This window comes from Podarcis filfolensis (genome assembly GCF_964270895.1).
Source record: "Podarcis filfolensis genome assembly, chromosome: 8".
NCBI classification, from domain to species: Eukaryota; Metazoa; Chordata; class Lepidosauria; order Squamata; family Lacertidae; genus Podarcis; species Podarcis filfolensis.
In genome coordinates this window covers 75,917,773-75,941,156 of record NC_139611.1, presented here as the reverse complement: position 1 = coordinate 75,941,156, position 23,384 = coordinate 75,917,773, and positions in this window count along the sequence as shown.

The following is a 23,384-nucleotide window of genomic DNA, read 5'->3' as shown; positions in this document are numbered from 1 at the left end:
CAGGCCCCAAAAAAGTTAAATATGGAAAAGAAATGGTTGAAGTATTCAGATTTGTTGTTAGAGAATCAGGAAGGTTTTAAATTAAAACCATTTGAACAAATTAAAGATAAAGTGAATTGGTTGCAATATTATCAAATTAACGAATTATATAAGAGGGATAAGAGAAATGGTTTTGCAACAGAAAAAACCAAATTGGAAACGGAGTTGTTAGATACTAATGATAAGAATATGTCTAAAATGTACAGTTTGTTGTTGGAGTGGCATACAAAGGATGAACAAGTTAAATCGGTCATGATTGATTGGGCAAGGGATGTGGGACATAATATAATGATGGAGGACTGGGAGAGGCTATGGAGGAAAGGGGTTAAGTTCACTGCATGTACGATGTTAAAGGAAAACATTATGTAGATGATGTATAGATGGTACTTGACCCCTGTAAAATTAGCAAAGATTTATCACAAAAGTGATAATCTTTGTTGGAAATGTAAAGAAAAAGAAGGTACTTTTTTCCATATGTGGTGGACTTGTCCCAAGGTGAAAGACTTCTGGGAGAAGATTTATAATGAGCTGAAAAAATGCTGAAATATACATTTATTAAGAAACCAGAGGCCTTTCTCCTTGGAATAACAGGTTTAGAATTGCTCAAGAAAGATGTTAAATTATTTTTGTATGCCACAACGGCCGCTCGAATATTACTTGCTAAAAATTGGAAAACACAAGAACTACCAACAGTGGAAGATTGGCAGATGAAGATGATGGACTTTTCGGAGCTAGCTGACCTGACTGGAAGAATCCGCGACCAGAAAGAAGAGGAGCTTCAAGAGGACTGGAGGAAATTCAAGGACTATTTGAATAAATATTGTAATATAAAAAATTAGAAATTACTTGAAAGAAACAAATAGGCCTAGGACAAATTAAGTTATAATTAAATAAATGGGATTCAGAATGTCAAGAAAAGTGAATAAGATGACTATAATTGGAAATTGTTTTAGTTTAATAATGATATTCGAAAGCTGTTACTTTTAAATTACAAGGAAACTCAGAAGGGAGTGATTTGAGGAAGTCAATCGAGATGTTTAAAAAGTTGGATTTGTGAAGAATTAAGTTTGTTATTATTGTCTATTTGTTTATTGTTCCCCCCTTTTTCCCCTCCCTTTTTTTTTTTTCCTTTTTTCTCTTCTTCTTCTTCTCCTTTTCCTTTTCTGTTTTTGTGTATTAATTTGCTTAGTGGTTTGTGTTATTATGGTGGAAAAGTTTAATAAAAATTTATTTTTAAAAAAAAGAAAAGAGAAAAATAATCAACCATTACAAGATAGTACTTTGCATTGCCTCTAGAGAGCGGTAGAGGACCAATTACATCAGCATACACTCGCTGAAACACTTTGGTAACCTTTGTTGGACCTTTCTGGCTTTGGCACCTTCTGAACCTGTTAAACAAGACACGTTAGATTTACAATCATTACAATCAGTACTATCAAAACGCAACAAATACAGTCCATTTATTCTTTAGCAGAAAGGAATGGCTTCTTATGCTTGAAGATTGTACATCTTCTCTTATTGAAGGACACCACCAGGCCTTGCTTTGTCAACTGCGACACACTGAGCAGGTTAAACTCCAAACCTGGCACATAGTACACATTGTTAATGGTAAAATTGAGACTCTGAAGAAACACTGTTCCAAACCCAGTAGCTTCTAGCTCCTGACCATTAGCTTGCTTCATGGTGAAACGTCGACTCTCAAACTTGGAAAACAACCCCCTTTTCCCAGAAAGGTGGTGCGTGGCGCCCGCGTCTGCCACGAATGAATTCCAGGTCGATGATGAAGACTTTGGCGAAAACAAAGCTTTAGCAGCCTTTGTCTGAGGCTTAGCACGACTTTTGCTACCGGCCTCTGTTTTTCCAGAGCTCCCCCTGGCTTTGGGAACTCGAATAATTAGAGTTGATGGGGGGGGGGGCAAAGCATCTTCCCGTCCCCTTGCCAGGAATCCATCTTGGCTCCAATTAAACAGCTGTCAGCTGCTTCAAAGCAAGCTGTAAAACTTCAAGCAGTCTATGAGCATCTTAATTGCTCAATTCTGACTCAAGGATTAGCAGCCTCATAAATCAAACACTGATTACTCATAGTTCCTTTGTTAGTGGCAAGCAGTCCATCAGCTCCCAACTTCTTTGACCGGCAGGGAAAAACAGCTATAACAGGCTGCTTAAAACTCCTCGGAATGAGGATCTTCGCTGTGCTTAATTCCAAAGCAGCAGCTTCTTGAGCAGCAGAGATCCGATACATCCTGGCACCACCAGTCGAGCTTTTTGACCATCGATCCGCACCGGCATCCATCTGCAAACTTCAGAGGTCTGGTTTCCAACAGCCGTCCATGGTTCCGCAACCATCCTCTGCTACCAATTGTTGGGAAAACGCCCACCCGGGAGCGTTGCCAGATCCCCAGGCACTCCGGGGCTTTTCTCCGGAGGTCACTCTCTGGCTGGAATCCAGGAATCCAACTTCAGTCCAGAGAGACTGATGAATTCTGAGAGGAGCACACTCAGTTTCTCCTGGCATCACATCACAGAAGAAAGAGGACAGTCCGTAGTCTAACAGCTACTTTATTAAGACTGTAAAATACATATCTACTCGCCTTGAGCAGTCCAGCATGAGAGTCTACGACACGACTCTGCTTCAATCCAGAAGCCAAAGAGACATCCAGTAACTCCACCCAGTTACTCTGAGAACTCTGAGAACTGACTCAGACTTCCTGTCTCATGCTCAGTCACATCACATGATGTAAACAAATTTGCTGCTTCCTCGCAGCTGGTGGGAACTGAAATCCCAACAGTCTCAACCACATGATATGAAAGTATTGGTCTGAGTTTTTACAATAACATCACATCACATCACATCACATATAAAATAAATAAATAAATTAAAATAAAATATAATAAAATATAATAAAATAAAATATAATAAAATAAATAAAATAAAAGGCTTAATGTGCTGCCAGTGGTGGTGAGGGAAATCTCAATCTGGTGCCAGTAACCAGGTTGAGAGGTGGAGAAGTGGCCATCTCATAGGGTGAGAGGCTGGGTGAGGAATTCTCCAAGGTGAAAATGGAGAGGGCATGTCATCGGGAGCCAGGGAGTGTGCTTGTGACTTGTCAATGCTGTCACTTGTTTGCAAAAAATATTGAGGAAGTAACTGCTTGCATCCACTGGAAACTTGACCCCTCTGTTACTGCAGATGAATCTCAAGGGGTGTGCAGAGCACGGTCTAGCCCTGTTGTGTTGGATGAGTTTCAGTTGGTAACATTCAAGGACAATGCCCCTCACCCCTCTTGTCTGAGGAATATTAGCAGAGAGGGGACAGCTGACTGGGTCAGGCAGGGAGGTGATAATGCCTCCTTGCAAAAGTGGGTGGTCCCTGCCCACTTGAAGGAAGCAGTGGTGTGCCATCATCACAGGTGGGTTGTGTGAATCCCCAAAAAAATCTTTTTCATGGTGGCCCTTGGAGGTGTGATGGGACTCTTGGGGTGGAGTGTCATATGACAACACCATTTAAACACAAGAGGGGTGGGGAATAAGCAATTGACAGGAGGTAGTATTATTATACTACTGATGCCTGTTGTATGCATGACCAAAGTATCCTGCCAGGTGCAAAGGCACAATGGCACTTTTCCTCTGGTGCAGTTGGGCCCACCCTCACTTAAATATAGTGCACCCACTTCACAGAACACTAGTTACTTGAATTCTTACAAACTACCCCAGACTCTTTTATTTTTGTAGAAGAATCTCTCCCCTTCTGACTGGAATGAGACCTAAGTAGACTGTATCTTTCCAGCTTCTACTTCTCCTGGTTCAGCCTCCCAGTTAATTCCTGGCCTATTACTCTTACAGGAAACCACACACTGTCCTTCATGCTAAGCTCACAGACACCTTTCTCTAGCTTCTGATATATTCCTCAGTGTGGATGCTTCTACCCAGAACCAACTCCTTCTCCTTCTCCTCTCACTCCCTATCTTCCTACCTATCTCCCAACCTATTCTCCCAACCTCTGTCCCAACCTAAAAACCTGTCTCTCCAAATCCTCTCCTTTTCAACTCCCTCTCCTGGAATTCCGGTCAATCAGAGGCTGCTATTCATTAACCGTTTGCTGGCAGCGGAAAAGAAAAAGAAAAAACTTGGGGACCCAACCTGCCCAGCAAAACAAACTTTCCCACCACACCAGGCTGCTCAGTCAGTGGAATTGGGGGGGGGGGCGACAATTGCTTATGGCACCCTGTCTGAAGGCAACTAGGAGAGACAGTTGTCATGCCCCTGGCCTGTACATCAGTTTCAGGAGACATGAGCTGGCAGTGTCCAGGAATGATACACCATTGACTGGAAAACTGAAACTGAATCCTGATACTGAAGCTCCACCATGATTGCCCCAAGGGTCCTGTATCTTTCATCCTTCCTGTCTGCTATATATGCTTCTGCATCTTAAACTCAATTTTAAAAAGACTTATGTTTTGATTTCAGCCCTCAAAACTTACAAAGTCAAAGTCACCCCACAAATCTGTTATGGTGCACAAAAAGGGGATCTCCTCAAGAGCAGAATTTGTAAAACCATGGAATAAAAATATATGTACTATCTTAGAGCTGCCCAAAAAAGACTTGATAATACAGGAAAAACTTAAACTCAATTATAAAAAGGCTGGCCCAAGACATGTTGGCAGCTGAGGCAAACCACAAAATAGTACCTCCCCATTCCAGGGAAAAAGGGGTTAAGTGAAGATCGATATTAGGAACAATGTGAGGGGTGAGGAATAAAGATCTCCACAGGAAACATTTCACATAGAGACCTGCCATCTCGATCCCATGTAATCTGTGGCTCAAAAGCAGCAGGAATCCAATATGGGTACGACTTTCAGATATGCTCATATCTTAGGAACCTGTCTGTACCAACCTATTGGCATTTATTTACCAAAGCCAGACTAAATGTATTTCCTTCGGAAGTGCTAAATGGAAGACTGAGAGGCATCCCTTATCAGAATAGGCTTTATGTTCTCAGGACATCGACTGCATGAAGCATATCTTACTGCATTATGGACAGTACGAGCAAGCAAAGGACCAAATGATCAAACCCCTACTACCAAATCTGCGGCGGAAATGTGAAGCCTCCCATTTTAAATATTGTTTGGATGACAGGTCTGATCGTATTACACTGGCCATGGGAAAGTTTCTTTGGGAAGTCAAAAGAAACAAAGATCATCAAGCTCGAGACAAAACAAATTGACCGCCTCGGTTTCTCTCTCTCTTTTGTGGTTGGCTGTCTTAACTGTATTTTGTTCTGAAATTGTTCTATGGGTCTGTGGACCTCAATAAAGATTATATATATATATTTATATCCCCACAGGAAACAAGGACTGGAGAAGACTAGCAGCACCTCCTAATGGCCAAGAGCCCACTGAAGAGGCAACCTGATTTGGGAGGGGAGGTGTAAATCTGGTCTCTAAGGAGTGCAGCTGTTGCTGCCACTGTGGCAGCAGCAGTGGGCAAGGAATTCGTTGGATCTTTGGTGGGCAAGCAGCCTGATAAGCAGCAAGGACTCTCTGTCAGTTTTATGTAAGTTTATTTACAAGAAAAACACATCCGGAGCATGCCAAACCTTTGCGCAGAGATGTCAGGAATGCCAGCCATCTTTAATGGCTGCCTGCCTGGCCCCCTCCATTCGACCCTTCATTCCATAGCGTGCTGATTTGGTTGCAGAGTAACCTGTACCATGCTCTCTAATGAGGAGGGGGTGCATCCTGGCCAGCTCATCCAGTAAGTCCCCATTAAGCCCGGCTCGATACAGCATCATGAGGTTGCTCTGTCCCAGCTCCTGCCAACCTAGCAGTTCAAAAGCACACCAGTGCAAGTAGATAAATAGGTACTGCTGTGGTGGGAAGGTAAACGGTATTTCTGTGTGCTCTGGTTTCCGTCACGGTGTCCCGTTGCACCAGAAGCAGTTTAGTCATGCTGGCTACATGACAAGGAAAGCTGTCTGTGGAGTAACGCTGGCTCCCTTGGCCTGAAAGCGAGATGAGCGCCACAACCCCATAGTTCCCTTTGACGGGACTTAACCGTCCAGGGATCATTTACCTTTTTTACCTTTCTTCCCCAGAAGATACAGCCTCAGACTCTGACTTATCTGATGGTTGCCTGGCTTCCAACTCTTCCTCTCTTCCTTTTGAGAACAAACAGGTTACTCCCTGGGAAGGTGGGGTGGGTGGGCTGTCCTCTCTAAACCCAAACAGACAGCTCGCATCTGCAGAGTTAGCCCTTTGCTAACTCAGCTCAATTTCTGAGGGGGGCCGTGTTCCTGACAGCCCCTATGGATTCAGCCACCTAAGATGGTCACCACACCTTGCCCCATGGGTGGGACCATCCTGCACCTTGATATGCCAAACTATACATTCAGCACCCTCACTATGTAACCTGCATCACAAATACCAAATGGGGGAAAGCATTTACAGTTCTGTGACTCCAGTGTATGAAGTCTGCCATAGTTGAAGGATGCTATCGCCGGATTCCCTACGTAGAAAAAGTTTGCCTACATGGAGATAAGGTTCCTAAATATTTACCCATCTACTTGCTTGTTTGTCCCATCTATGAAGACGTAAGAGAAGGTTTGTTCAAATATTTAAACCTCCCAATTGAGAGATGGATTGGGTATATGATAAACTTTTTATTAAGGGACAAGTGCCCATACACCTTTGAAAAAGTGGTCTGTTCTGCCTTTACAGTGACGATTATAATGAGAGAAATTTTATGTTTTATGTATTTTAGAATTTTGAAATTGCTTCAGCTAAACCCATAAATAATAATTGCATTTGCATCTGAAACAGAACTAAGAAGCAAAATTTTATTTCCCATAACCATTTATTATGTTTTGTAATGATCACAATGAAAATTTAACTATTTGTTAATGATACAATACAGGGTTCTTTGTATCGATACAGGCTTCTTAGAATTCACAATCCCCACATTTTGATCCATTTTTCTCTTCCCCTGGTTTCCCTTTACCTCTACCAAATACAAAAAAGAAAGAACCACAGATCCGAAGTCCAGGATTTCACCACTAGGCCTCCAATTCCCCCTCATTGCCATGGATTTTGCAATACACAAGGAGGAGGTCTACCATGTCCTATTTACCCTTCATGTTCAGGCTGGTGTGATATTCCTGAAGCATTATAACATCTTTTTTGGGTAATAAAAAGGACAAATCCCCCAGTTCCAAATATTCTTCTGTTTTTCGGTACGGCACAAAAATCTGTTGTTCCACAACCTTGGAACGTTAAAATGTGGTGCTTACTAAAACCTGGGGGGAAGGAAAACAAATATTGACATAAGGCCTTTACTCAGGGATTAGAAGATTCTGTCTGTGATGGTGAATGAGAATTTTAATTAGTTTTAAAATGTGTATATTTAAAAAATCTGAAAAATATCATAATTTCATTGGAACATGAATATACAAAATTTTCAACATCAGAAGTTAAGGTAAAAAAATAACTCATATGTAATTCAGAATTGCCATTATACCCAAAGGAGTCTCAAGACACAAAGATTATTAAAAAACAGGTTATATTTATAAACTATAATGAAAGTAGAGGATCTGAAAACAGGCCTAATTAACTAGATTAACCAGATCAAATTCTAGTGTGCAGCTGAGTTCCAATAAAATGGGAGGAATTCTATCCCTGCCATCTCCTGGGCATGTTAAAAGCCACATGCTGTGGCCACACAGCAAGATTTGAAAACAATACTCCCTCCCTGATGTGGGAGCCTTGAGTGTTTTAACCTGGCATGAGTCAACAACCACACACACAAAAAGGTAGAGGTGCACTCCATTGTGTCTCAGGATGGCTGGATGCCAACTGAGCCTTCCTCATTGCCCCACTGTGATCTAAGCATCCAGAGAATCCTCCTTTTATTTTACGAGTTTCATGTTAAACACAGCTAACATGAAGTAGGTGAAAAGGGGGGACTGTAAGAGCCAATTAGGAACTCCTCTCAGAATTCTTACAAAGCCCTTAGAAGAGAAATTTGCAAAGCCCAGGCTATAAAGGGCAGGAAAAGGATAAGAAGAAAGAATGTAGGGCAGAAGAAGCTCAAATGGCCTTGATTCTGCCTCTTCCTTTATGGGGCAAATCAACCCATATTCCCTTCCCCCGTTCATTCCAAATACCCTCTCCTTTTCAGAAAGGAGGGATTTGGCAAATTTGTCTTGTCTCCAAACAGCATTATTCCTCAAAACTATGTTGATAGGGAGATATCCATCTAAGGCTGGATCTAGACACATCAAAAAAGCCATTCAGTTAAATGCATTGCAAACTTCATACGAGCAAATGCGATTGACGAAAGACGGGATTCCATCACGCCATCTGGTGTCACAGTGTTATAAAAAATATAAAGTGCTATATCTTTACTAATGTAGCTAAATCATGACATCAGCAAAATGATGTATGCTTGTGGAACTGAGTATATCCTCCCTCTCTTTGTCCTCCTAAATACATTTGGGAGGATAAAGAACACATACAGGCAGAAGAGAGCGGAAATCCTGTTGCACAACTGTAAATCCTTGCACTAATGGCTGAGTTAGCCAGATACTGCTCATTGTCACAGAATTTAAGGAAACTTATTACATGCCTTTTACATAATGTGCTTTTTGAGCAAGAGGGACACATTTTGTCCTGGACTGCAACCCAATGGTGGAGAGATCCAGAAGCAACTGAGGTGAAGCAATGAATGCACTTTTTACTTTTGTTCAGAAGGGTGTTTTATATACACATCTCACTCTGAATCCTCCTTCTGGACAAGCGAGGCATTATGAGAGTTAAGGGACACAGTCCAGGTAGGCAAAACACTAAGGAAGGTTGCAGAGTGGGGCCAGTGAGAGATGTGGTCCCTCTCACATTTTTAGTAATATGCAAGGGAAAGGGAAAGGGGGGAGGGAGAATAGGAGAACGGGAGGGAGTTTGCATGACCCAGCCAATGACTAGGCCCTTTCCCCCTGTCTGAGTAACAATGTTACCTATATGAAGAGCTCCTTTAAAAACAACACACTGGGTCTCATTCTCAAGGCAGTTGATGGTCTTCTCACTTTTACACTGTGTGGTTCCTTTGGAGAAGCAAGCTGGGCATTTCAGGCCATTTTCAGCCAGCACGTTGCGATCAGGAACTGCCAAAATCAAAAGTATAGTGAGCATATTAATGGTTTTATCTGTTTTTGTATCTGTATGTTATATTATTGTAATTAACCCAAGGGCTTTACAGTTTTGGTGGGGCACCAGCAAGTATTATTTTGAAAATAAGATTATCTAGACCCAGTCTGGGTTTAGGGTTGGCATTGGGACAGATTCAGGAGAGAGGCCTGGTTGGAAAGGGAACCCATCCCTTCTCAGGCAGAGATGTAGCTGCCCAGTAGGTCCCTCTTCTTCACAGTTTCTCCTCATGCCTGCTTCTTCATCCTGCCTGCCTCTCCACCCCTTGAGAGTGCTGAATGGCTCGACCCATATAGCCATCTGGGGCTGCTCACCCCTTTTGAATGAGGCCCAGGTCCTCTGAGTACTGCTGATTGACTACGTATCCAGCCTTTGGCCAAATCCAATGCAAAGCCCTAACATGTTGTGGATTTTAAAATTATACAGAAACTTACGGCTGAGAGTTGCATTGTTACACAGTCCCGTGTTGCAGCAGTGCTTCTTCATCTCAAAGAATTTACCATCCCCTGCAGTGAAGCTGAAATTGCCTGAGAAACAATCGTCGGATGATGTGCATTTATTCAAAAGTTGCACTTGGAGTACCACTATGAAAAAGAAATTGAAAGAAATATCTAGATCTGTGGAAAATATTCATGACTATTGCTCCTAAGGTACATTCATTGTAATGGTTCCAATTTCCTTTGATGTCTGAATCAGGACCTTTTCAAAGTAACAATATGGAAAGTATTAAATTTGGCAATCTAAAGTGAGGTGCTGTTTGTTTCTTTGTTTAAATGTGTGTGCACTGCTATAACAAAAAGGAAAAAATATCAAAATATTTTTCAGTAATAATACATAAAAGGTACAAGAAAAACCACATTAAAAGTAAATAAATAGATATCAATTAACCAGTGTGGAAAGATCTATTCTTAATGATCTGCATAGCCCTGGTGGAACACAATAGTTTTCTGCAGGCATTTATGAGTTCACCTCTCTGCCACAAGCAGTAGTCTCTTGCCTCTTTAATCCATAGGACCAACCTCTGTTTTTATGTTTGCAAGTAATTTATATAATGCTTTAAATTTGGAATGTATGCAGAACTTCATTTCACATCAAATTTCTAGCACGAGGATTCATGCCTTCTCCTATACATCTGACATACACTGCACTCTCTCTGCTGGTCGATCATAACATTTTTCAGGATGGGGGAAATGCATCCCTGAACTCCTGTTGTTGAACACAAGACACTTGGCAAGACTAATAATTTGATCACTGTGAGTTATTTCAAAATTACTTAAGGGGGGAGGTGGAGCCATGAAAGTGTGAAGCACCTCCATTTCCCATCCCAATTGCTCAGCTTTTGAATAGTTTTTTATAGATCTCTGAAAGGACTCTCAATTTCAATGTCATTTATGGAAAGGGGACATCCAGGTTATATTCTAGGCTTATTTCTAGTTTGATAACCAAAACTAAATTGGAGTTCATTATTCATTTCATGTTGATGCAAATCAAGTTCCCTAAGCTTGGAGATAAGCGCCCAGATTCAGCCATTGGTTGTGATCAGGTGATGTTACATTCCCCATTTTCATATGCAAGCTATTGCTTACTTCAGGATTGGGAAGCTATGATCCTCCAGATGTTGTTGGACTACATCTCCCATCATCCCTGACTGATGGCCAGGCTAGCTGAGGCTGATGGGAGTTCTAATTCATCTATAGCTGAAGTGCTACAGCTTCCTAAACTCACTTTTTTCATGGGTGAGTTGCCGTACCATAGACTTCTATATGCTATAGAACCCTAATCTAATCCAACAGCAAAAGACAAAAAGGCAGGAAAATCTTACTTATATTTGTACGCAGAACACTGGCAACACAGGAATCTTCCTTGGAGTCACAAGTTGTTTTACCATAGCTATTGTAGGTCATTCCAGTCTTGTTAAAATTATATCTGCATTTCAGAGTTAATACTGAAGACAGAAGCAAAAGTTTACTCCATGGATTATTATTATTATTATCATTATTATTAGTTGATTTTGCAGTTTGCTTAATGAGACTAAGAGGAGGAGGTGATAGTAAATTAAAAGGGGTTCAATTTTAAAAGCATTTTAACAGAATAAAATAAAAGGAAAGGAAATGAGTAAAACACTCATTAATTAAAACCCTTGAAGCCATTGCCGACAACACTGGTTTACAGGAGAAGTAGAAGCTGTAAAGAGACAGTCTACTTAGGTCTCATTCCAGTCAGGAGGGGAGATATTCTTCTAGTAAGAGAAGACTCCCAAACCAGTGAAACCTTGGAGTACCTCAGGAGTAGGGTTGTCTAGGGGTGTGTAACTGACAGAAAGTACCACCTTGTTAAGAACCAAAGTATTAAGTGTGAACAACTGAGAAAACCTTGAAGTGAAATAACATTGTAAACTGAAGTATCCTAAGTTTTATCTACTCGTGTCATAAACTTCCTTGTTAAATAAAATTGTTATTGTTAATTTGAACAAATCCTGCCTGAGACTCCTAATTATTAAGTTTTACTTCACGCAAATCCCCTACAAAATAATCTGAGGTAGGCTGTGGAAATCCGTGGGATTGGTGTTCTGTGAGTTGGGTACACTATACTTAAGTGAGAGGACGGGCCCAACAGTGCCAGGGGGAAAAGGGTCATCGGGCCCATCATAATGACATCACAAGAAATATTCATGACTTAACTCTCTGCTGCTTTCTCTTGGTAACCCTGCACTCCTTGCTCTCTGGGGTGTTGATCTGCACTTCTAACTCCCCTTCTCTCCCAAGCTGCAAGTTCTTTTCAGTGTCCTCCAAAGGTAATTAAATGTCCCCCATCTTACCTGGAGAAAGCAGGACCAAGAGGAGGCTTGCGCTTAGGAGTGCCTTCATCATTCTGGAAAGATTAGGAGACTCAGAGCAGAGATGGATCAACAAGGGAATTGGTGCAGGTAGAGGCTTACGTGGAGTTATTTATAGGCCATGGTCTCATGTCGCAGGCAACACTTGGGAACAAATGGTTCAGTGAGGTTCGGGAATGGGTGTTGTTTGTACACAACAAAGATAAACAGGAACATACTGAAATTCAAATCTCAGTGAAGGAATTGTCTATGATCTCATTAGTTGTTGATTGACACTTCTAAGATTTATTTTTCGAAATAGATAATTTACAATTTAAAATGTCAATGATGAAGGCACTCAAGAAAGCAATTTAGAGCCAAATAGGCAAGGGCAAAAGCCCTGAAGCCACCTACAAAATAGCCCCTCAAAATGGCCTCCATCTAAGGATCGCTCTTAATAGTAATAATAATAATTTTATTATTTCTACTCCCCACCCCATCTGATTGGGTTACCTCAGCCACTCTGGGTGCCTTCAAGCATATACAGAAACATAATAATACATCAAACATTACAATCGCCCTATACAGGACTGCCTTCAGATGTCTTCCAAAAGTTCTATAGTTACTTATCTCCTTGACATCTAATAGGAGGCCATTCCACAGTGTAGGTACAACTCCCAAGAAGGCCTTCTGCCTGGTTCCCACTAACCTCACTTCTCACAGTGAGAAAACCTCCATAAGGCCCTCAGAGCTAGATCTCAGTGTTTGGGCTGAATTGGGGGTGGGGTAGAGATTCTCTTTCAGGAAAAGCCTGGATACTAGATCCATTCCAGGAAGGCTGGAAAGTGTGGAATGGGCTGTGGATGCAATGGAGACTTTAAGCAGTAAAACTGATCCTACTGTCTTTGACGTGGTTTCCAGAGGGTGAAAAGAATGAAGTGAGATCTCAGGAGTTGAATGTGCCAATGGCTGAGTGTGCCAGGTATGAATCAGCCACTTACATAACTACAAGGAAGCTCTCTATTAGAGCCAGCAATGGCCGTGGAGCTTTCTCTATTAGGGAGCTACAAAAACATGGCTATTCTCTCTTTTTTAAAAAAGAAAAGAAAATCCTTTTTATTCAATTTTACACAATTCGTTTGAATTCAAGCATTAGTCACAATCATCAACATTTAGGATTCCCCCCACCCCTCCATGGTTTCCATTATCAAACATTTTCTACTGCATCATATATTTTCTCTATTTTTCTTAAAATAATCCATTTTTACCTTAGCTTTTAGTACATTGCAAGCGTTACTCAAATCCTGTCAAAGTTTTTAGTTCTTTACAGTGTTCTCTTAAGTAAATTGTATATTTTTTCCCATTCCTTATTAAAGTTACTATGTCCTGGTTTCTGATTTCCCTGGTCATTTTTGCCATTTTGGCGTTGTCCATCATCTATATCAACCATTCGTGCCTGGTCAAGACTTCGTCTTTTTTCCATCTTTGGGCCAGTAGTATCCACGCTGTTGTCCTCGCATACATGAATAATCGTTTCTGCTCCTTTGGTATCTCTACATCTGAAATTCCTAGTAAAAAAGCTTCTGCCTCCCCCCAAACGTTGTTTTAAACATTTATTCTGCTCATTATATATCATTTCCCAGAATGTTTTTGTTATCTTGCACATCCACCACATGTGGTAGAACGTGCCTTCCTTCTCTATACCCTTCCAATATATATCTGAAGTAGTTCTATACATCTTTGCTAATTTTGTAGGTGTTACATCATTTTCATATAGTTCTCCTTCAATGCACAGCATGCTGTAAATTTTAAGTCCTCCCTCCATAACTTTTCCCAAGATGAAAATTGAATATTGTGCCCAATATATTTTCTTCATTCTATCATTACCGATTTAACTTCCTCATCTATAGTATGCCATTCTAGAAACAACTTATACATTTTGGAAAGTAACTTCACATTGTTTTCTTTTTCAAACCTTGAAATTTCCTTACTAAACCCATTTTTCTTATCAATGTTAAAGACATCATTCAATTGATGGTATTGCAACCTATCTGTTACTAAATGTCTTGTATCCTCAAATCTTTTCAACTTTAATTGTTCTACTTCCATTAGCAACTCTTTATAGGTTGCCCATTCACTTTTTGCATTAGTTTTTTTCAAGGATATTGCTTCCAGTGAGGAAAGCCACCATGGTGTCTTCTGCTCTAACAGGTTTTTATATTTTTCCCATACTGCGAAAATTGATTTCCATACCAAATGATTTAAAAACCCTTTGTGCACTTTAGTCTTCTCATACCAAATAAATGCATGCCATCTAAATCTACTATCATGACCCTCAAGGTCTAAAATATATGTATTTTAAAAAAGTATCCACTCCCACAGCCAGCAGAGACAGGACACTTCATAATATAACTTCAAATCTGGCATTGAAAATCCACCTCTTTCTTTGGCATCTGTTAATAATTTATATTTAATGCTTGGTTTCTTCCCCTGCTAGATAAATCTAGAAAGATATTTTTGCCATCGTTTTAAAGTGTTCTGCTCCACTTACTATGGGTATGGTTTGAAAGAAAAATAACATTCTTGGCAATACATTCATTTTCATTGCTGAAATTCTTCCCAATTGTGATAAATTCATCCTTCCCCAAACATCCATATTTTCCTTTATTTCTTTCCATAGTTCCATACATAGTTATCCTTAAAGAAATTTATATTCTTAGCTGTCAACCAAACCCCCAAACAGTTCACCTTCTTTCTTTCAATTGTCAATTGTGTTGCTATTTGTAACTCATTTTTATGTTGTTCTGTCATATTTTTAACCAGTACTTCCATTTCATTTTTATTTATCTTAAATCCCGCTACCTCACCAAATTCAGATATTTTATCTAGGACCCTTGGTACATTTGCCAATGGGTCTTCTACGGTCATTACAAGGTCATCTGCAAATGCTCTCAGTTTTTTGTTTTGCACTCAACTGTTATACCTTTTATTTCTTCATCAGATCTTATATTTCTCACCAGGGTCTCTAATACTAAAATGAACAGTAATGGTGACAGGGGCCAAACTCTGTCTTGTCCCTTTTGTAATTTTACATTTTCTGATACTACATTATTGACTGTCATCATGCCCTGTTGGTCTGCATAACTTGCGTCAATTCCCCTTAGGAATGATTTTCCAAAATTCATCATCTCCATATTTCCCCCCCCCCCCCATAAAGGTCCATGACACGTTATCAAAGTCCTTCTCTGCATCCACAAACATCAAAGCTGCTTGCTTTTCATTCCTGACTTCCAGATACTCTATTGTATCAATTACTGTATTGTTTTAATTAGTGTTTTTATGGAGCAGTCAAGTAATTTCGTTGTCCCTGAGAGGGGGCAATGACAATAAAGATATTATTATTATTATTATTATTATTATTATTATTATTATTATTAATTTTCCTTATATTATCCTTCATCTGTCAGCCAGGAAGAAAGCTAGCTTGATCTTGATGAATTAACTCTTTTACATCCTTCATCCTTCAACGGTTGTCCCAGAAAATCTTGTAGTTTTTTAATAATATTTTGCTGATAAATCTGGCCCTGGCAACTTACCTAATTTTGATTGGTTAATTTCTTGTTGCCCTTCCTGTATTATTATTGGTGCATTTAAATAATTGATTTTCTGTTTTGGAATCTTTGGTAAATTACTGTGCTTTAAATATTCTCCAGTTCTAGCTTTATTTTCTTTACCGGCTCAATATAGCTCTGTATAATAATTTACAAATTGTTGTCTAATGTCGTTTGGGTTATCTATTATTTTTCCTTCTAATTTCAATTTATTTATTACATTCAATTCATGTTTCTTTTTTAACTGCCAAGCAAGCAGTTTTCCTCATTTGTTTGCATTTTTTTTAAAAAAAAATCTACCTTAACATTTTAATCTTTCATTCAGTTTCTTGGTTCACTAACACCTCTGAATCTTTTCCAGGTTTTTAAATCACTTCTTCCAATATTTCTTTCTTTTTACCCTCTTCAAACTTTTTTTGATAAGCATTCTGGGCTGCATCAATAGGAGTATAGCATCTAGATCAAGGGAAGTAATAGTGCCACTGTATTCTGCTCTGGTCAGACCTCACCTGGAGTACTGTGTCCAGTTCTGGGCACCATAGTTCAAGAAGGACACTGACAAACTGGAACGTGTCCAGAGGAGGGCAACCAAAATGGTCAAAGGCCTGGAAATGAAGCCTTATGAGGAACGGCTAAGGGAGCTGGGCATGTTTAGCCTGGAGAAGAGGAGGTTAAGGGGTGATATGATAGCCATGTTGAAATATATAAAAGGATGTCACATAGAGGAGGGAGAAAGGTTGTTTTCTGCTGCTCCAGAGAAGCGGACACGGAGCAATGGTTCCAAACTACAAGAAAGGACATTCCACCTAAACATTAGGAAGAACTTCCTGACAGTAAGAGCTGTTTGACAGTGGAATTTGCTGCCAAGGAGTGTGGTGGAGTCTCCTTCTTTGGAGGTCTTTAAGCAGAAGCTTGACAACCATATGTCAGGAGTGCTCTGATGGTGTTTCCTGCTTGGCAGGGGGTTGGACTCGATGGCCCTTGTGGTCTCTTCCAACTCTATGATTCTATGATTCTATGATTCTATGATTTTGTTGAGTAAAAAAACCACCTCATCACTGCCATTGCCATTCTCTCAACCAGTCAAGTGGTTTAATGCCCATCATTAAAGCAGAACAACTAATTTAGTGCTTGAATGGTTTGTGATGAGGCTTTTAAATTTCCTCCCACAATGGCTGAGACTGCCAACCATATTCTTCAGTGCGTGGCCATAGCCCTCATTTGCTACAGACATGTGCATAAACTGCTAATACTATCACATCCAAGATCTATGGGAAGTTGCTTGGTTCTTGGTGGATAAAGGTATATTATGAACTAGTGTCTCTGTCTTTGCTCTTACTTGATGTGGGGTCTTAATGAATTGGAAAGAGCAATTTACTTTTTCTGATCTTCCAGGCTGCTAATCAAAGTGCAATGAAAGCCTCAGGGTACTGCTCAGGTGACTACTGCGGTGGTAGAGCTAGACATAGCTCAAGACTGTTGAAAGGTTCCAGGGACACATTGGTAGACACTTAATAGAATACAGTGACTCCAAGATCATTACAGAGAGCTAATTAAATCGTTTTACAAAACTTTGCCCCTCCTTGGTCTAATTGTGTCAGATTGTTGGGACAGGGGGAGATACTTTGACTAAGCTCTTCTGTTTGGTGATGACTGTCCCAGGCCACATTGTATTGGATTTAACCCAGCTAGTTATTTATACCTGCTAGAAATCCCATCTTCCATTTTCAAAAGATAAGAAGAACCCTGGCAGTGCTCTTTGTTGCTTTTCTGCAACCCTCTTTTTGCTCTTTTGCAACCCTAACAGCAGACATTGATGGCCACCAATTTAGATGACTTAAAAAGAGGATTAGACAAATTCAGGCAGGGCAAAGTACCCACAAAGGCTATGTTCTACCTCTACCATCAAAGGAAGTTTGTCTCTGAATACTTGGTGCCTGGGAATTGCGGATGGACAGAATATTGTCACAGTCAAGTACAGCTTTCAGGCTTCCCACAGGGATCTGTTGAGATGCTGGACTTGAGGGGTGATTGCCCTGATCCAGCATGTTCCCCTTATGTTTAATTGGTGAGGGAGAGAGCAATACCTTCATTTCCCGCCACCCAAGGTATTTTTTAGCCACACACAGCACAGAAGGAACAGAGGACATTCTGCACTAAGCTGTCTATCTTGGGGTGTCCTTCTCTTTGTGTCATGATTTATGTTAGGACTACCTAGCAGTGCTTATTGGCTTTGGGAAGAAGGGGGTTGTACTTAGGACCCTGTCAGAATCCTCACCCCTTCTGCCAGAAGCCGTACAAATGCCTCTTTTTGCTGCTTCTTTCAGACCAGAAAGAAGGGGCTTGCCCAACCATTGCACTGTTCCCACACCTCTGCATTGTTTAGCATGGGCAGTAGTCTAATACAAATGTGCAAAGAAGAAATATATACTCAGAAAAGCCCTCATAATGCCGGAGTGATCAAAAGCCAAGGAAGAATTCAGCAGCAGGTGACCTATGGAAGAAGAAGGAGCTGACTTGGAGTTATTATGGGCCAAGGAAACGTGCCCAGGAATTCCAACTAGGAAGGACTGTTCCATTGAGGAGCAGGAAATTATGGAAATAGAGTGTGCATGCTTTCCCAGAAATCCTATATTTCCATATTGTAACACAAAGCTCTTATTTCATATTGGATGCAATCCTTTTAAGGAACTCTGTGGGAGTCAGCCAGATGCCTCTTCCAGTCTAGCCACACCTACATTGTCAGTAAACAGGTACATTAAATGAATGTATTTGTCTCTCGGGCTTTATGATAAAACTGAGCTGGAAACAACCTAATCCTAATGAGGCACAAAGTAATAAAAAATTAGCACAGACATGCTCTTCCCAGAAATCAGGTGAACTTGGAACATGCTCGCATCCATGGGGCCATTCAAGTTTGCACTGGAGGTTTTGTAGCTTATCAGTAAGTTCTTTTTGATGCAGCCGTGGTTGTCATGTGACAAAGACACATGAGAGCAGAAGCAGCAAAGCAGGCTGCGAAGTGCTGGGACTGCACAGTCATTTGGGCCTACTAAAGTTATTCAGGCCTAACTGCTAACTGTTGAGTCATTCTAACATGTGACTGAGTAGCCAGTTTCTCTTTTGTGTTCTCTGTAAGATGTGAGAGTCTGTCTGCTTCAGTTGTAAACAGAGTCAGTATGTAATCTCAGACAAACTGTTTGGAACCATGTTGTTTATTAAGAAGATTATTTTAATTCAGTAAAGTTTTTATTCTTTAAAACTCTGCATTATTAATTTACGCTGCGCGTCAGTGATGGCTACCTTTCCTTCAGTATGAGAGCCATTAAGCCTATTAATACCAGTTGTTGCACATCACAGTGGAAGATGTGCCCCGGAAAGGGATGTGTACTCACTGATGGTTGCCACATCTCTTTGAGGATCAGAAAGTGGTACACTAGCTTAGACTAAGTTAGATTTGTTGTTTTCTCTGTACAGTGGTGCCTCGCAAGACGAAATTAATTCGTTCCGCAAGTTTTTTCTTCTTGCGAGTTTTTCGTCTTGCGAAGCACGGTTTCCCATAGGAATGCATTGAAAATCAATTAATGTGTTCCTATGGAGACCGCTTGCCAGGCTGGCGGTGCGGAGAAGGGCTTTTCTCCCCACCGCAAGCCTTCAGGACAGGTACGGGAACAGAGGGGAAGGCACGCAGCGCTTCTCCTCTGTTCCCGGGGCTTGCAGTGGGAGGAGGGTTTTTCCTCCCCACCGCCAACATTCAGAACAGCATTCTGAATGTTGGCGGTGGGGAGGAAAGCCCTCCTCCCACCGCAAGCCTTCAGGACAGGTCCAGGAACAGAGGGGAAGGCGCGCAGCGCTTCTCCTCTGTTCCCGGGGCTTGCGGTGGGAGGAGGGTTTTTCCTCCCCACCGCCAACATTCAGAACAGCATTCTGAATGTTGGCGGTGGGAAGGAAAACCCTCCTCCCACCGCAAGTCTTCAGGACAGCCATCCGAAGGCTGGCGCAGGAAGAAAGTCTCTCCGCCCCACCGCCAGCCTTCGGAGGAGCCTTCCGAAGGCTGGCGGCAGGAGGAGGTCTCTCCGCCCCACCGCCAGCCTTCGGAGGAGCCTTCCGAAGGCTGGCGGTGGGAGGAGGTCTCTACACCCAACCGCCAACCTTCGGAGGAGGTCCGAGGACAGTGGGGAAGACGTGCTGTGCTTCCCCGCTGTCCTGGAGATTTCCCTATGTGCTTTCGTCTTGCGAAGGAAGCCCATAGGGAAATTCATCTTGCGAAGCGCATCGAAAAACGGAAAACCCTTTCGTCTAGCGGGCTTTTCATCTTGCGAGGCGTTCGTCTTGCGGGGCACCCCTGTATGTATTTTCCCAAATGTTCCTGAATTCTTAAGTGACCTTCTTCTGAGGCATCTGATCAAGGCCTGTATTTTAAAAATGAGCTTAAAGATGTTTTTATGCCAGGCAGAAGACCAGCTGGCTTTGGCAGATGTTTATCCTCCTGGACAAGGGCCCCTTGATTTATAGCAGGAGCCAAAATTCTCAAAGTTGTAAAAGAAAATTACAGGCTAGGAGCAAAAGGTCATACTGACCATACCTATTACAGAATACAATCAAGCTGCAAAAACACAATTAAGAGTTGGTAAATAGTAGGATTCATTGTTTAACAAAATATAATACCATGTGTCTCCCATTAGAGACTTGAGCCACAGGTTAAAGGGCAAGAGCTAATGGGAAAAGCAGCTGGCCAGGAAAGGGGGGTGTAAACTGAAGAAGTTTTACTTTGAAAAGGCCTTTGCTTCTAAAAATCTATATATGTTATGTATGAAATATATTGACTTAAATGTAATTATGCAAAGGATTTAGAAAGTAAGAAATGTTAGATTCTTATGTTAGATTCTTATTTCATTGATGGTGTGTGAGAATGTGAACCCAAGATCTCTGATCTCTGTTTAAGATAAAAATTTAAAACCATTAACCATCTTTTTTGGAGGGCAATAGGGCAAGAAGGGCAAGAGGTGATCTGGTAATTAAGGTGCCTTGTTGAGGCAAATGTAAGATATATGGCTACTTGTTTGCCATTTATAGATAGAAGGAAATATAGCTCTTTGTCTCCCATAAAAGGTAATAGAAAATGGGTGTATCTTTTATGATTGGTTCTAGCAAACAGCCAATAGGAATTTCAACCAGGCTGATTGGACAGAGGCAGCCAAAGGAGGAGCAAGGGGGCTGGGCTGAGGAAATATAAGTGCTGGCCATCAGGGCCGGAGTGGGCAGAGCTTTGGTAACCATATACCACTGTGTCTCTCATTTATTTGTCTGACAAATAAATTATTATTTTAATTTCTCTATTGCTGCGTTGAATATTTCATTCCAGCTAAGCGTTAACCACAAGCAGGGTGCTACACTTCTACGATCTTTTACTCCTATGTGGTAACAGGGTTGTTGCTACACAGTAATTTATTTATTAATAAATATGTATTCTGTACTTTTTGTGCTTATTTGGATACAGTGTTGATTCAAACCAGAACATCAGCTCTCTTTGTGCATTCTGGGTGATATATTTTGCTGGAGACATCGGGCAACAGCTTCTGCTTTCTGGGTCACCCAGATGTCCTTTGTACCCACAGGTGTCTCCTGGACCTGAAGGAAAGAATGGCTAGGAAGAGTGGTGACATCCTAATATTCTGGGAGTTTGGCCTTTTGTTGAACAGAAATCAGAAGCAAATAGGAGAACAAGCTCATAGAATCATGGGTCCTTTTCATAAGCTACAGGAATGAAAAGTTTTTAGATAACATCTCCTCTTGTGACCTGTCTTCAGTGATCTGCCTTCTGAACAGCTTTCATCTGCATTTTAAACAAACACACATTCCTCTCTTCCCCATATTTCTCTTTCCCCTCTCCTTCCTTTCCTTTCCTTTTTTTCTTATTTCCCCCTTTCTTTTCTCCTCTCTTTCCTACTTTTATGCTGTTCTCTCTTTTTATAGACCCTAACATCATCAACATTGCCATCATTTTTGCTATTATTTCTATTTAAATATACCTCTTTCTATTCATTTCCTTTGTATCGGTGTGTCTTTTGTATTTTCTGATACTAATAGTATTTAGATATCTCTAAATCTCAGAATTTAAGATATCTCAACCACATGACGATATGAAAGCATTGGTCTGAGCTTTTACAATAAAATAAAATAAAAGGCTTAATGTGCTGCCAGTGGTGGTGAGGAAAATCTCAACCTGGTGCCAGTAACCAGGTTGAGAGGTGGAGAAGTGGCCATCTCCCAGGGTGAGAAGCTGGGTGAGGAATTCTTCAAGGTGAAAATGGGGAGAGCATGCCATTGGGAGCCAGGGAGGGTGCTTGTGACTTGTCAATGCTGTGACTTGTTTGCAAAAAAATATTGTGGCTAAAATTGCTTGCATCCACTGGAAACTTGACCCCTCTGTTACTGCAGATGAATCTCAAGGGATGCGCAGAGCACGGTCTAGCCCTGTTGTGTTGGATGAGTTTCAGTTCGTAACATTCAAGGACATTGCCCCTTGCCCCAACCTATTCTCCCAACCTCTATCCCAACCTAAAAACCTTTCTCTCCAAATCCTCTCCTTTTCAACCTCCTCTCCTGGAACTCCGGCCAATCAGAGGCTGCCATTTGTTAATTGTTTGCTGTCACCGAAAAAGAAAAAGAAAACACCTGGGGACCCAACCTGCCCAGCAAAGCAAACTTTACCGTCACACCAGGCTGCTCAGTCAGTGGAATGGGGGGGGTGACGACAAATAGGAGAGACAGATCAGTTGTCATGCCCCTGATCTGTCCTTCAGTTTCAGGTGACATGAGCTGGCTGAGTCCAGGAATCATAAACCATGGACTGGAAAACTGAACCTGAATCCTGATACTGAAGCTCCACCATGATTGCCCCCAGGGCCCTGTAACTTTGTAAATACAATACATTGGTTATTAATTCAGTCAACTCTCTATCAAGGTTCTGTTGGAGTAAAGGGTATATTGCAGATTCCCCCAGCCCTCAAAACTTATAACGTCAAAGTCACCCCACAAATCTCTTATGGTGCACAAAAATGGGGATCTCCTCAAAAGCAGAATTTGTAAAACCATGGAATAAAAATATATGCACTATCTTAGAGCTGCCCAAAGCTTCTCCTTTTGGAAGTTGTCAGCTGTGCCAACTTGAATCATATAGGGGTGAGGGGCTGGTTAGCCCCGCCCCACCCAATCAGTCACATGATGTGGTGCACGCATACCATCTGAATGGCAATGCCCATCAACTTTGGGAGAGCCCAGCTCCCTCAGACATTTTATTGGAGGTGGTGAAGACCCCTTGCGCCCTAAGAGTTGGCTCCTATGGAAGCTGGTGTTTGCTCAGTGGTCAGAGTGCATATCCTTTCCCTTAGGTATTTTAAAATGGGATGGAGGTTTCAATGAGATGCTGACTTATAACAATGGGGAGCTTCTAGCTAGGGATAAGGAAATGCTACACATTTCAGTGGTACCTTGGGTTATATATGCTTCAGGTTACATACACTTCAGGTTACAGACTCTGCTAACCCAGAAATAGTACCTCGGGTTCAGAAATTTGCTTCAGGATGAGAACAGAAATCGCGCAGCAGCGGGAGGCCCCATTAGCTAAAGTGGTGCTTCAGGTTAAGAACAGTTTCAGGTTAAGAACAGACCTCTGGTACAAATTAAGTACGTAACCAGAGGTACCATTGTATTGATGAGTAT